Source organism: Pan paniscus, chromosome 3 (genome assembly GCF_029289425.2).
Source record: "Pan paniscus chromosome 3, NHGRI_mPanPan1-v2.0_pri, whole genome shotgun sequence".
NCBI classification, from domain to species: Eukaryota; Metazoa; Chordata; class Mammalia; order Primates; family Hominidae; genus Pan; species Pan paniscus.
Genome location: NC_073252.2, coordinates 188,441,850 through 188,457,338, shown reverse-complemented (window position 1 = coordinate 188,457,338; position 15,489 = coordinate 188,441,850).

Sequence of the window (15,489 nt, the reverse complement as noted above, 5' to 3'; positions counted from 1 at the left end):
CATCTGTAGAGACTTTAAAAATACCAGTGCCTGGGCTTCACCTCCCAGAGAATCTGACTTAAGTGTCTGGGGTTTGCCCTGAGTCTAGGTATTTTTAAAAACTCCTCAGCTTATACAAAGCTGGCAGGGCCGGGCACAGTGGCTCATGCCTATAATCCCAGCACTTCGTGAGGCCAAAGTGGGCAGATTGCTTGAGTCCAGGAGTTTGAGACTAGCCTGGGCTAAAACCCCATCCCTACAAAAAAAAATACAAAAAGTAGTTGGGCATGGTGGTGGCACATACCTGTAGTCCCAGCTACTCAGGAGGCTGAGTCCTCGCTTGAACCCTGGAGGTCACGGTCTGGTCAACAGAGCAAGACCCTGTATCAAAACAAACAAACAAACAAACAAAAAATGCTAGCAGCTTACCAGCTAGGGAGGCCTGTACAGCCAAGTTTTCCAAATGGGGCTACATTAGTTGTTCCAGAACTTTAGCTGCATCAAAACCACCTGGATGGCTTGTTCAGCTACAGAGGGTCTGGCCATGCCCCTAGAGTTTCCAGCTGAGGGTCTGGAATGAGGCCCGATGATTTGCATTTCTAACAATCTCCAGGCGATGCTAATGCTGTGGGTCCAGGGACCACATTTTCAGAATCTATGCTAAATGAACCGGACAAGATCAAAGCTCAAACTTATTCCAAGAACTTTTCAAGGCCCACCTGCAAGTTGTAGTGGAAGTAAGCATCTAAGGGTGCAAAAAAGTTTGCACCCTTAGATGCTATCAACCTAAATAACAAACAGAGAGAGGCTCTCCACAAGAAAAAGATATTCGTTTGGAAACAGAGCCTTGCAATAGAAATAGGCAAGCCAGAGTAAACTATATGCATATTCACGGAGGTAAAGGAAGACAAAAGAAAAAATGAGGAAGATTATATGATCATTTGGAAATGATTATCCTTGGCTACAAAGATCAATAACAAAGGTGATGCCAGGCCCAGGTTGGACAGGCAGTTGTTGGGCAAATATCCTTCAGAAGCATTGTTGTGTGCAAAGTTGCAATGGGCTTTGTGCAAGATTGTGTTTTTTGCAGTCTTCTGTGATAAGTTTTTGTTATCAGGCATACAAGCCCAAGAATCCTTTTTTGCATGGCCTTCCCTGGCTCTATTTGTCAGGGTTTTGGTTAGGGGAGGGGTATTTTTAACACTCTCAATGTAAAAAATGCCATAAGGTAGGTGCCCCAATTGCTTGTTTCATCTTCATAAAATAACTTTTCCACCCGAACAAAGTCTACACATAAATTGTAAAAATACCCTGGCATGCAGTCCCTGGAAAAGTTTGGAGTCATTCTCGGGGTTCCCACCCAGGTGGGCAAGCGTAGCCACCACAGATAAACACAAAGTAGGGGTGCCCACTGGGGTTTGGTGGCAGGCAGTGGCCCTGGTTCTGATATTTGGCTGAAAACACAGCTCCTCTTTGTCACCCTCAGGAAGCCATCCCAAACCGCTCGAGGAGTCCTTGAAGCCAATGTTACCACTAGGACAGCAAGTTTGCCTGAAAACTATTTGCCTTTGCAGCAGATTCATTAAGCCAGAACAAAGAGAAGACCAATGACTAAAAGATTTCTCTCCTTTTAAAAATCATGCTCTTTAACTCATAGCACATTTTCATTGTCCATCTGGGCAAAGCCGCTGTCTCATTTTGCTTTTTCCCTCATCTGTGATGCTCACACTCATCCTCCCTATCCCATCAGCAACCTCTCTAGTATGTTTGATATGTGTCCTTAAACTTTCTATCTTGGCTGGGGGCGCGGTGGCTGTCATCTCAGCACTTTGGGAGATGGAGGTGGGTCTATCACTTGAGCCCAGGAGTTTGAGATCAGCCTGGGCAACATAGTAAGATTTCATCTTTACTAAAAATAAAAAACAAAAAACTTTAGCCAGGTATGGTGGCCTGTGCCTGTAATCCTAGCTACTCGGGAGGCTGAGGCAGGAGGATCACTTGGGCCTGGGAGGTCAAGACTGCAGTAAGCTGAGATGGTGCCACTGCACTCCAGGCTGGGCAACAGAGTGAGACCCTGTCACAAGAAAAAAAAGAAAGAAAAAGCAACTATCTCTGTAGAAATAGGCAAGGTTGTTTGATATGCAAATGTGGCTTTAAATTACATAATAACATTATATCAGTAAGCCCATTTTTTTCTTATAGTTGCACTCAACATCATGATTTTAAGACCTAGGCGTGTTGCTTTATATTTTACCTCATGAGAAGTCACCTTTACACATCTGTTTCTCACACTGAAATCAACATGCTTTTGAGTCAGTATTTAGGACTGAGTGAGGCTGTTCGCTGGAGTTAATCTGACACCAGATGCATTTATCCCTCTTTAGGACTGTAACGAATTCCTTTCCGCTCTGTTCGCCCATGCTCACTAGTTGGCATCACAGGTGTCATCTTTGAAAAAGAAAAACATCTCATCCCTTGGTTTCCTGACAACCACCCCCACCCCCTGCCTTGGCTCTTTTTCATGGAATTTGCACCAAACAGCACAGAGACAAACATATCTCTAACGTCTATGATTTATCCTTGCTTACACAAGATCACTCCAGCCTATAAAAAAGTATTTTTTAAAAATATGAAAAGTTACCCCAGTCTTGGATTACAGAGTTTCAGATAAAAATGAAAACATAGTAAAATTGCTTATCAGAGAGTTTCCTGTTCTTATTCGCCCTTACTCCTTTCGCAGATGTGAGTCATAAATCCACAACCAAATCCTCCCTCCTTCGAGGTCAACTCCTACTAACACCCATGAGGAGGGAATTTGGCTCATATAATAACACTTAATTAAAATGTATAATGTCCACATGTACATGAGAGATAAAAAGAATGCTTCTTCGGGTATGTTTCCGCCCAATCTTTCAAAATACGTGAAGTATTTCTTAACCTACTATACCCTATAAATGATAAATATAAGATACTAAGATTTAAAATACTTTCAATAACACTTTCCTAGGCCTCCAGATGAGCACTACATAAGTTTATAATCAAATGTTTCAAATAGCTACCATGTATTATGTGTTTATAATGTGCCAGGCACTGGAGTAATGTGTTTTCACATTTTAATCCTCATAAGCCAAAGACATAGATTTTTTATCTTCATTTTAAAGTTGAAAGACCTAAGGCTCAGAGATAAATTTTTTAAAAAATCTTTAATCCCTTTATACAAGATTAGCTCATTCTCACAAGCCAAAAATAAAACCCAAAACTCCCATATCTCCCCATATAAAAAAATACTCTTTAACTTCTTTCTCCCTCCAGAACCCCTCCTCCCTCTCCTTTCTATCTTCAGCCAACATCTGGAAGGTTCTGTCTACATTCACTCCTCCATGTTAACGCCTCCCTCTTCCCCTCCTTTCCTTGCAACCTGGTTGCCCCTCACAGCAGTGAAACAGGAAGCTGTTTCCCCAGCCCATAACCAGCTGTAACTTTGAATCACTGTGCACCCTTGGCCGCGGCCGCCTCCTCCTTCAATTTAACTCCCTGCCTTGATCTGCCATCTCTGGCATGCTCTACTTACATTCACTCCTCCTCTTCATGTGTTTCTGGGCTGCTTTGCCAACTCTTCTTCCTCTGCTGCCCTCATACATCCAGGCAGAGGAGCACAGCTTCTGCCTTGGCCTCCTGCCTTAGTTCTAACTGGTGTCCCCTGAGCATCTCAAGCCCCCAGACTGGAGCCTGTGTCCTGGGGTTAATTCCCTTCCCCACCTATGGAGGCTTAGCTCCTGCCCACCAGTGGGGTTATCACAAGTGCCTGCCTTTTCCTCACACTCTGCCTCTTACAGGGTTTCCGTAGGCTGGCCATTTGTGAGTTGTGTGACCCTGGACCTCAGTGTCCTCCCATAGAAAACAAGGAGCATGAACTAGATTTATCTCTAGTGTCCTTTCTAGGTGTTTCTTTCTTTCTTTATTTTTAAACAAGATCTCACTCTCTCACCCAGGCTGGAGTGCAATGGCACTAACATGGCTCACTGCAGCCTCAACCTCCTGGGCTCAAATGATTCTCCTGCCTCAGCCTCCCAAGTAGCTGGGACCACCACTCCCAGCTAATTTTTTTATTCTTTGTTGAGATGGGGTTGCAATGTTTCCCAGGCTAGTCTCGAACTCCTGGGCTCCTAAGAATTTTAACATTTGAGTTTTCTTCCAACAAAGAGGTGGAGGAAAATATAACTTTATATAAACATGTATAAAACCTGCTTCCCACTTTAATTAAGCCATAAATTCCTGCGGCAGCTAGGGATGTGAAGAGGCAAGTGAGAAGAGGAAATGTGCATAAGACTCCCAGCAGCTTGGAAGTAAACAGGGAGGACTGAAGTGACCCTGTTGCTCCGAAGGTGGCTGTTCATTAGCCTCCTTCTGTCCTTAGACCCAGCTGGAGCATTGCATGCACTGGCTCCCAGGTTGCAGGGGATGTCAGCAGCTCCAGCTCATCCGATTGAAGGAGGCCATGTGGCTTTCCCTGGACTTTCTGCTTGAACAGTGAATCCCTGTAGGGCCTGGATCCATTGCCCTCTTCTCCTCCCGCCCCACCCAAGCACTCTTCTTCATGAGTTTGCTTTCTCCTATCTTTTTTTCCTCCACTTTTCCTTCAGAAATTGTTGATTAAGCACCTGCCATGGGCCAGACATTTTTCTAGAGTAACACCTCAATGAGCAGACAGGTTCTTGTTCTCATAGATCTTCCATTTTAGAGAGAAAGCTGAACGATAAACAAATAATACAGCAGGTGGTGAGGGGTGCTATAAAGAAGGATGAGCAGGGTAAGTGGGTGAGAAAGTGTGCTACTTTGTCCTCTAGAGGCCAGGGAAAGCCTCTCTGTTTAGGTGATATTTGACAGAGATTTGAAGACACTGAAGGAGTGAGCCATTTGGATCTCTAGGGAAAGAGCATTCTTCCCCAGACAGAGAACAGCAAGTGCAAAGGCCATGATGAAGAAGGGAGCTTGGCCAGAGTGAGGGACACAAACGGCAGCCTACGGTGCATGCACGTCTTAAGAGATGAGGTTCCTGGTGCCCTTTGACTGCCTCAGAGATCCCGTGCTCACAACACACAGCCCCAATCATCCTAAAATACATCTATGCTATAGAAACTTGTCCCAAAATATCCTTGCATAATGATTTACCTTCTGGTATCCCACCCATGAAAGCAGAAATTTCCTGCTTTCTCCTAATAATTACTAATAATTCTCCTAATAATTACTAATCTGTCTCCTCCCCCAAAATGTAAGGCAAAGAAGAGCAGGGACTTGGCCTATTCATTCACTGCTCTATGTTCGGCTCCTATTTCAGTGCTAAAAACCAAGTGGGCCCTCAATAAATATTTTTGTGAATTTATTTATTTATTTATTTTATTTTTTGAGACGGAATCTCTCCCTTCCGCCCGGGCTGGAGTGCAGTGGTGCGATCTTGGCTCGCTGCAACCTCCGTCTCCTGGGTTCAAGGGATTTCTGGCTAATTTTTGTATTTTTAGTAGAAACAGGGTTTCACCATGTTGGCCAGGCTGGTCTCGAACTCCTGACCTCAAATGATCCATCCACCTTGGCCTCCCAAAATGCGGGGATTACAGGCGTGAGCCACCGCACTTGGCCAGCCCTCAATAAATATTTATTTTCTAGGTGAAATGGGGAATCTAACTATGCTACATGGTAATGAGGCAGCTGACTTTCTTGGAAGCAGAAGACCTAATTCTAGATGTGGTGACATAAAAGCAATAAAGGAAGGACCTCTATAAATCACTTGTGCAGCTGAGCCTCAGCTCTCAAAGTGTTAGATTAGAACTAGGGATGGCAAAATCCTGTTACAGGCACAACTCACCCCCTCCCTTCCATGCCCACTAGACTCTCTAATGAAGCGTGGCTGTCTCTCTCTGGAAAAAACTACAGAATTCTTCCCACCCAGTGCTCCTAGCAGCCACAACCAAAGGGTCAGAGGTGACCCTTACAATGAACCCAATTTGCCATCCCTCAATTAGATGTTTAAGATTCCTTTCCACTTTAATATCCTGTGGTGCAAATCTAAGCAAGCCTGCTTGTTTGGCCACATGGAGGTACATGTTCCTGCAAAATCAACCCCAAGAAATCCTATTGCTCACAGGTAAGCAGGTAACCCCTGCTTCCATAGCAGAGGCAGTCACTAGTAGTACTTGCTTCAATTGGGACAAATATTTTTCACCCGGAAACTAATTCAAGGCTACCTTTTTCAGACTCCTTCGAAGACTGCTAGAATTGGTCCCTTGAGTAAGCTGAGTGTTGTGGTGCCCCTCAGTTCCCATGCCATAGAAGCTCGAACCTCATTCATTAATACACTAGCCCTAAGGCTTGAAACCAGTCTGGCCTGGCTTGGAGCCTTTAGATCACTCTCTAGCTTCTGGCCAATAAGAATGAGCTTCTAGGCCAGGCATGGCGGCTCACGCCTGTAATCCCAGCACTTTGGGAGGCCGAGGCAAGTGGATCACTTGCATCCAGGAGTTCAAGACCAGTCTAGGCGACATAGTGAAACCCCATCTCTACAAAAAAATACAAAAAATTCATCGGGCGTGGTGGCACGGGCCTGTAGTCTCAACTATTCAGGAGGCTGAAGTGGGAGGATCGCTTGTGTGGGGAGGTCAAGGCTGCAATAAGCTGTGATGACACCACTGTACTCCAGCCTGCATGACAGACTAAGGCTGGAGTGCAGTCTCCAAAAACAAAACAAAACAAAACAAGACAAAACCAAAAACCTGCAGCCTGCACCACTCCTACTGGTAGGCTTGCTCTGATATCAGCACTTCAAGCAGGTGATAACACTATGAGGTTTATTTTTAATTGCTAGGTGTGGTGGTTGTATTTCCTCAGAGTAAAAATGCATTTCCTTCCTCCCTTTGAAGTGAGATGTGGACCTGTGATTTGATCTGGCCAAGAAGGTGTGACCGAAAATGACCTGGACACTTCCAATGGGAGCTTTAAAAGCCAGTGCACAATTTATCACTGATCCTTGTTCTGCTTCAGTCATCGTAGAAGCCCAGGTCAGGATGGAACTCCCACCAGCCTGGATTGCTGATTAAGGATGCTCCATGTTAGAGCAAAAATATAAGTTGTTTTAAACCACAGAAATTTGGAGGTGGTTTCTTATTGCAACATAACTAGTCTCTATTGACTGATACTCCATGGTGTAAGATTACTCATGGGATTTTTCTAGCTCAGAGTTTCTCAATTTTGGTAGGATTGACGTTTGGGGTTAGTTATTGCTTTCTTGTGGGGACCATCCTGTGCATTGCAGGATGTTAAGTGGCATCCCTAGCCTTTACCCACTAGACACCAGCAGCACCCCATCCCAAGTTGTGACCATCAAAAATCCCTCAACAGTGTGATTCCACTTATTTGAGGTACCTAGAATAGTCAAAATCATGGAGACAGAAAGTCAAATGATGGTTGTCAGGGGCTGGGAGAAGAGGGAAATGGCGAGTTAGTGTTTAATGGGTACAGAGTTACAGTTTTGGAAAATGAAAAGAGTTCTATGGATGGATGGTGGTGATGGTTGCACATCAGTGTGAAGGTGCTTAGTGCCACTGAACTATACACATGAAAATGGTTCAAATGGCTAATTTTATGTTATGTGCTTTGCCACAATTTTTGAAAATGGAAAAAAAAAATGTCTCCAGACATTGCCAATGTCCCCTGGAAAGCAAAATCGCCCCTGGTTGAGAACTAGTGTTCTAGCGGTAGTGCAACACATTCAATTGTAAAATATGTGTAAAAACGTGGGCTTAGGGCTCAGCCCTGCTTTTTGCCATTGAGGGTTAGAATCTCATCTCTCCTAAAATATTTTTTATCCACTCAGATTTTAGGCCAGGATCAACAGGACAATTGAACTGTTTGATCTAGAAAAAGCCCCTCTCTATGGACCCAAAACTGGTGTGATATGAATACACTCTGTAAAAACTCTTACACTGTTTTAAGCTTTACATCTGATAAACAGAGCACAGTAGAGACTCCACTTGGGATAATTTTTCCTGAAACCTACTTGTTTTTCATGCTGTTTCTGCAGTTAAGGTGCCTGGTCTTGAAATGTGTTGAAGCAAAAGAATGGGAAGAGCCAAGGGACACATCAGGGAGTTTCCAAATGACAGAACTGCAAACCTGCAGGGCAGTCCTCTGCTGAGGAAGAGGTAGCTTACACTCTGAATGCATCTTGAGGAGTATTCTCCATACCTGAGGAATAAATTAAGGCTAACAAGGGGGCCTAAATGGTGATTGGCTCTGCTCTTGACCAATTGAATTCCATGCTCGGACTGAGGCAGCAGAGGGCTTCTTACACCCACCTCCACCACCATCACCCTGCCTAAGTCATCTCAGAGAATCCTCTTTCTATCTCAGTATTGGGTCTACATTCTTATGCTTCAGCTCTTTTCCATAATGACCCCTCCAGATTGCCACACTCTAGAACCACTACAGAGGGTGGCGTCACTGCTGTATGGACACTTCATCTCAAAGTGAGGGGCCAGCTCACATGATTTGCAGGGTTCCTTTCTCTGGCCTTCTAAAACATTCTCCAGGTTGAGGCTGAAACTGCTCCCCCAAAGCCCCATAATAGGCATGAACAGATTATCCTCCTCTTCTTGGTTCTCATGGCTAGAATCCTTAACCAATCCTCTCCCCACAAAGTAGGGTTGATTTCACAAGCTGTTATTTTACCTGCTCGTTCTGCCATCTGCTCTTGAGTTGCTTGGTGAACACCTCCAGCGGGCTTGGAGCTGCACTGTCACGCTTCACCCCAATCAGCTTCTGGCCCCCCACTCTCAAACACATCTGCATCGGCACACCCCTCCCACGCCCCAGTTCTGCCCACAGTGGATCCATCCATCTGCGCTCCAGGCCCCAGCCCCTTGGGAGCTTGCGCTATCAATTACTTGCACTTAGTTCAGAATATTTAGCCACTCCATGTTCATGGTTATTTCATTTATTCAATGTAGTAACATGTTTAAACCTCTCCCGTCCTGGAAAAAAAAAAAAAAGTCCTACATTTAACCCTATCTCCCTCTTTAGCTTAAAGTCATCTGTAATCTTCCTTGCCATTTATTTACTCCATGTCCCAGGTTGAACAGTATCCACACACCCCCAAAAATTCATGTTCTCCCTAGGAATCTTAGAATGTGACTTTATTTGGAAATAGGGTTGTTGCAGATGTAATTAGTTAGGAGTGGACCCTTAATCCACTGTGACTGGTGTCGGTGTCCTTAGAAGAAGAATAGAGGGAACACAGAGGCACACACAGAGAGGAGGCCATGTGATGATGGGGGCGGAAACTGGGGTGATGCATCCATAAGCCAAGGAATGTCAGGGCTTGCAGGAAACCCCAGAAGCGAATGGAAAGGCATGGAGCAGATTCTTCCTAGCATCTTCAGAGAGAGCATGGTGCTGCCAACACCTCGTTTTGAACTTCTAGCTTCCAAAACTGTGAGAGAAAAAATTTCTGTTGTTTTAACAAGACACCCAGTTTCTGGTATTTTGTGACAGCAGACCTAGAAACTGAATATACCCTTTAAACCACCACTGTTTTCCTTTTGGTTCCGAGATTCTTTCGTGTATGACCTGCGAGAGCCAAATCCAGTCTTTATTTGGCCTCTCTGGAGCACGTGCAACTCATTTATTCCTTATTGATGCTTCTCCCCCACATCCTTCTCGGCCTCTTTCATTGCTTCCTAATCTCACAGCCAGCTACTGCATACTGGAGTCCCTGGGTTCATCACCGCCTTTTCCCACTCTGTTCCTGCTCCACCGCAATCTCATCCAAATACCAGCTCTACTCCCACCCCCATGCTGATGATTCCCCAAGCCCTCTGGCCTAAGCCTCTCTCCTGAGATCTACTTTGAGTTCCCCACTGGCTCCTGGACATTTCCACCTAGAACTTGTACAAGCACTTCAAAAACTACATGGCTAAAATGGAAGTCATGGTCTAGAAGCCTTCCCAAATAAACCTGCTTTTCCTCCTGTAACCTGCATGTCAATGAGAGGCTTCACGTTCACACAGGGGCATAAGCCAGACACCTGGCATCTTCTTGGGCTTCTCCTCTGCACTCTTGGCCGTGGTCACTGAAGCCAAAGGACTCTGCCCATAAGGGTTTGGGGAATGTATCCTCTGCATCCCTGCTGCAGCTGCTTCAGCTCAGCCTCTTACCACCTCTTGTGGCTAGCGGAGACCTCCACTACACCAGACTTTCATGCTGCTCTGGGAGCACTTTCTTATACCACCTTGTTTTAAGCCATTCCCCTGCTTTGAATGCTTCAGGGTTTCCTGGTCACCTGCAGGATGCTGTCCTTAGCATTCCTCCACTTGGAATAACAACGCCTCGTAGCATCTGGCTTTCAGGAGTTTAGAGTGGAGGGGCTCTGCATTCAACTCCAGGACCTACCACATACTTGGTGCGTGGCCCTGGGCAACATACTTACTCTCTCTGTGCCTCAGATTCCTCACCTGAAAATGGGGATAAAAATAGTACCTACCTCATAGGGTTGTTGTAAAGATTAAATGAGTGAATATGTTCAGAGTACCCGGAACTGTGTCCAGCATGTCGTAAGTGGGCACTAAATATTAACTGCTATTGCTGTTAAGTATTACCTTTCCCCACTCATTTCTGTACAGCTTCCCATGTGCGTTGTTTTCCAGCCGATCAGAACACTCTTCCATCTTAGAAGAAAAAAAAAGAAGCCCCACCTGTGTTCCCCTGGCTCTTGGCCTTGACACACAGTGTCTGGAACACCTTTCCCACCACCTCTCCTCCCATGCTCCCTATGAACATACTTCGACTCATCTTTTCTAACCTAAGTACCCTCCCCTGCAGTCAAGCATGCTCTTCATTGAGCCTTCGTAAGGCCCTTGTGCTCACCTCTATTGCAGCACAGATCATACTGCATTATAAAGGACCATCTCCTGTCTCTCTGTCCATCTTTCAGAGTTTGCTGTATTGATCTTAGTGATGTCAGCACGTGGCACTCAGCTAGACAAAGAAAGCAGGCTCAATAAAGGCTGGTAGAATTAAGTAAAGAATTGTATAAAGGCATTAAATAGAGATGGGGTACAAATATGTCCCAGGCTGCCTGGGATAGTCCTGGTTTAGGCCATAGTCCTGATATAACTACTAACAACACCTTCTTTCACTGTCAAAAATAACTCCTTTGGACAACACATTATAAGGTCACTCTAGGTATTAGAGCTGTGATTCTCACCCTATCAGGCCCAATTTTCTCTTTGCTTAACAGCTATTTTAGAATACCCTATGCACTATCTTTAAATGGGATTGATAGGCAATAGAAACTGCCAATAACAGAATTTCAAAAAAACCAATGTAATACCCTAAATACAATGCTAAATGGAAAATGAAGGAGATTTTTTAAAAAGTAGCTTAAACTAAAATTATGTGTGCAGTATTTGGATGTGTAAATGCTTAGGTCTTACACTTCTGGCCAAGATGGAGTAACAGAGACCAAAATTACTTTCTGACCTAAAACAACAAAAATACTGGACAAAATATATGAAACTATGGCCCTCAAGCAACAAAGGGAATCAATCACTGGAATCAAGCATCAAAAGGCAGTGATCCTCAAGAAATGAGAAACGTATGAGGCTAGCCCCACAATTGACTTCCCAAACACCTTAGAAAACTTTCCACGCCACAGCACAGGAAGAAAGAATGCAGATGGAGCTCAGAGATCTTCCTGAGTTGAGAGGACAGAACTATGAGTCTGGGAAGGCCAATGTGGCTAGAATTCATAGGGCAGAATATTGAGGAGGAGAGGGCTGTACAGAGACAGAGCTCTGAAAATCTGCAGATAATACTTACCCTCCTTGACTGTTTAACAGAGTAGTGATCAGAGTATGCAGGTATGAAAATCACCTGAGAGGGTGGACCCAGTGGCTAGTACCTGCAATCCCAGCACTTTGGGAGGGTGAGGTGGGTGGATAACGAGGTCAGGAGATAGAGACCATCCTGGCAAACATGGTGAAACCCCATCTCTAATAAAAATACAAAAATTAGCTGGGTGTGGTGACACACACCTCTAGTCCCAGCTACTCAGGAGGCTGAGGCAGGAGGATCTCTTGAACCTCGGAGGCAGTGGTTGCAGTCACCCGAGATCCAGCAAAGCATGGGCAACAGAGCAAGATTCAGTCTCAAAAAAAAAAGAAAGAGAAAAGAAAACTGCCTGAGAATGGAAAAAGAATCATCCACAAAGAGAGTAAGCCCCTCTTCCCCCCTGGCTCTTGGGACCCCGATCGCAAGGTGGGGAGGCACCTCGCGAGGCGTGGTCTCAGAGCCAGCCCCTCTTCCCCCACTGGCCCTTAGGACCCCCGTCGCAGGGGGAGGAGGCACCCCCAGAGAGGCGGGGTCTCAGAGCCAGCCCCTCTTCAACCACTGGCCCTTAGGACCCCCATCGCAGTGGGGGGAGGCACCCCAGCGAGGCGTGGTCTCAGAGCCAGACCCTCTTCCCCCACTGGCCTTTAGGACCCCCGTCGCAGGGAGAGGAGGCACCCACCACGAGGCGGGGACTCAGAGCCAGCCCCTCTAAGCCTTCTGGCTCTTCGGACCCCCATCGCGGGGGGGGAGGCACCCCCCGCGAGGCGGGTACAGAGAGCCAGCCCCTCTTCCCCACTGGCCCTTAGGACCCCCATCGCAGGGGGGGGAGGCAACCCCCGCGAGGCGGGGTCTCAGAGCCAGCCCCTCTTCCCCCACTGGCCCTTAGGACCCCCATCGCAGGGGGGGGAGGCATCCCCCGTGAGGCGGGGTCTCAGAGCCAGCCCCTCTTCCCCCACTGGCCCTTAGGACCCCCGTCGCAGGGGGGGGAGGCACCCCCCGCGAGGCGGGGTCTCAGAGCCAGCCCCTCTTCCCCCGCTGGCTCTTAGGACCCCCATCGCAGGGGGGGAGGAACCCCCCGCGAGGCGGGGTCTCAGAGCCAGCCCCTCTTCCCCCACTGGCCCTTAGGACCCCCATCGCAGGGGGGGGAGGCACCCCCCGCGAGGCGGGGTCTCAGAGCCAGCCCCTCTTCCCCCACTGGCTCTTAGGACCCCCATCGCAGTGGGGGGAGGCACCCCCGCGAGGCGGGGACTGAGAGCCAGCCCCTCTTCCCCCGCTGGCTCTGAGGATCCTCCGTGGACTCACAGCCTCTTTACCATATTGTGAGTAATATCATCTCCCCCTCTGGAGATTAAGAACTCTTTCACAGACGGGTGTACACCCTCGGTGTACAGAGGGTGTACACCCGTCTGTATTGGGAGTAATATCATCCTCTTCCTCCCTGAATATGAAGAACAGTATCACAGGGGTGTTTCTACTCCCTGCGATATCGCGTGTCATATCCTCCTCTCCCACGTTGCAATTAGAAGGAATATCAGTGGGGGCGTGTCCACCTGTAGGGAAAAGAAAGAGAGATCAGACTGTCACTGTGTCCATGTAGAAAGGAAAGACATAAGAGACTCCATTTTGAAAAAGACCTGTCCTTTAAACAATTGCTTTGCTGAGATGTTGTTAATTTGTAGCTTTGCCCTAGCCGCTTGGCCCCAGCCACTTTGACCCAACCTGGAGCTCACAAAAACATGTGTTGTATAAAATCAAAGTTCAAGGGATGTAGGGCTGTGCAGGACGTGCCTTGTTAACGAAATGTTTACCAGCAGTATACTTGGTAAAAGTCATCGCCATTCTCTAGTCTCAATAAACCGGGGACACAATGCACTGTGGAAAGCCGCAGGGACCTCTGCCCTTGAAAGCAGGGTATGGTCCAAGCTCTCTCCCCATCTGATAGTCTGAAATATAGCCTCATGGGATGAGAAAGACCTGACTGTCCCCCAGCCCGACACCCGTAATGGGTCTGTGCTGAGGTGGATTAGTAAAAGAGGAAAGCCTCTTGCAGCTGAGATGGAGGAAGGCCACTGTCTCCTGCTTGCCCCTGGGAACTGAATGTCTCGGTGTACAACCCGATTGTACATTCGTTCAACTCTGAGATAGGAGAAAAGCTGCCCTGTGGCGGGAGGCGAGACATGTTTGCAGTAACACTGCCTTGTTCTTCTTTACTCCACTGAGATGTTTGGGTGCAGAGAAACAAATCTGGCTTACGTGCACGTCCAGTCATAGTACCTTCCCTTGAACCTAATTATGACATAGATTCTTTTGCTCACATGTCTTCTGCTGACTCTCTCCTTATCATCACCCTGCTCTCCTACTACATTCCTTTCTGCTAAAATCATGAAAATCATAATCAATAACAACTGAGGGAACTCAGAGGCTGGTGCCGGTGCAGGTCCTTGGTGTGCTGAGCGCCGGTCCCCTGGACCCACTGTTGTATCTTTACACTTTGTCTCTGTGTCTTATTTCTTTTCTCAGTCTCTCGTCCCACCCAACTAGAAATACTCACAGGTGTGGAGGGGCAGTCCACCACTTCATCCACCTTCTGTCATATTGAAAGTAACATCATCTTCTTCCCTCCAGGATCGTGGGAATAATATCCCTGGGGGGTTTCCACTTTCTGCCATGTATGTAGTCATATCACCCCCTCCGCCGTGGAATATCATTAAGGAACATCTCACACGGGGGTGTATACTTCCTCCGATATTGGGAGTGACATCAACCTCTCGGTCTCTGAATATGAGGAAGAAAATCACAGGGCGGGTGTACACCTCGTGCTCTACGATGGGGAGTCATATCTGTCTGTTATGGGGAGTAATATCATCCTCTCCCTTTCAGGATACTAATAACAGTTTAACAGGCTGGGTGAACACAGCCTGCGATGCTGAAATTATTATCATCCTCTCCCCCTCTTCCTCCCCTGGCTCTTAGGATGCCCATCTCAGCGGAGCGAGCCACCCCCCGCGAGGCGGGGACTGAGCCAGCCCCTGTTCCCCCCCTGGCCCTTAGGATCCGTATCGCGAGGGGGGGAGGCACCCCCCGCGCGGCGGGGACTGAGAGCCAGCCCCTCTTCCCCCCACGGCTCTTAGGACCCCCATCGCTGTGGGGGGGAGGCACCCCCCGCGCGGCGGGGACTGGGAGCCAACCCCTCTTCCCTGCCTGGCTCTTAGGACCCCCATCGCAGGGTAGCAAGGCACGCCCCGCGAGGCGGGGACTGAGAGTCAGCCCTTCTTCCCCCCCTGGCTCTTAGGAACCCCATCGCAGTGGGGGGATGCACCCTTGGCGAGGCGCGGACTTAGAGCCAGCCGCTCTGCCCCCCCTGGCTCTTGGGACCCCCATCGCAGGGGGGGAGGCAGCCCCTCGTGGCGGGGACTGAGAGCCAGCCCCTCTTCCCTCCATTTCTCTTAGGACCCCCATCGCAGGGGGGGAGGCACCCCCCGCGAGGCGGGGACTGAGAGCCAGCCGCTCTTTCCCCCCTGGCTCTTAGGACCCCCATCGCAGGGAGGGGAGGCACCCCCCGCGAGGCTGTGACTGACAGCCAGCCCTTCTTCCTCGCCCAACTCTCAGGATCCCCATCACACGGGGGAG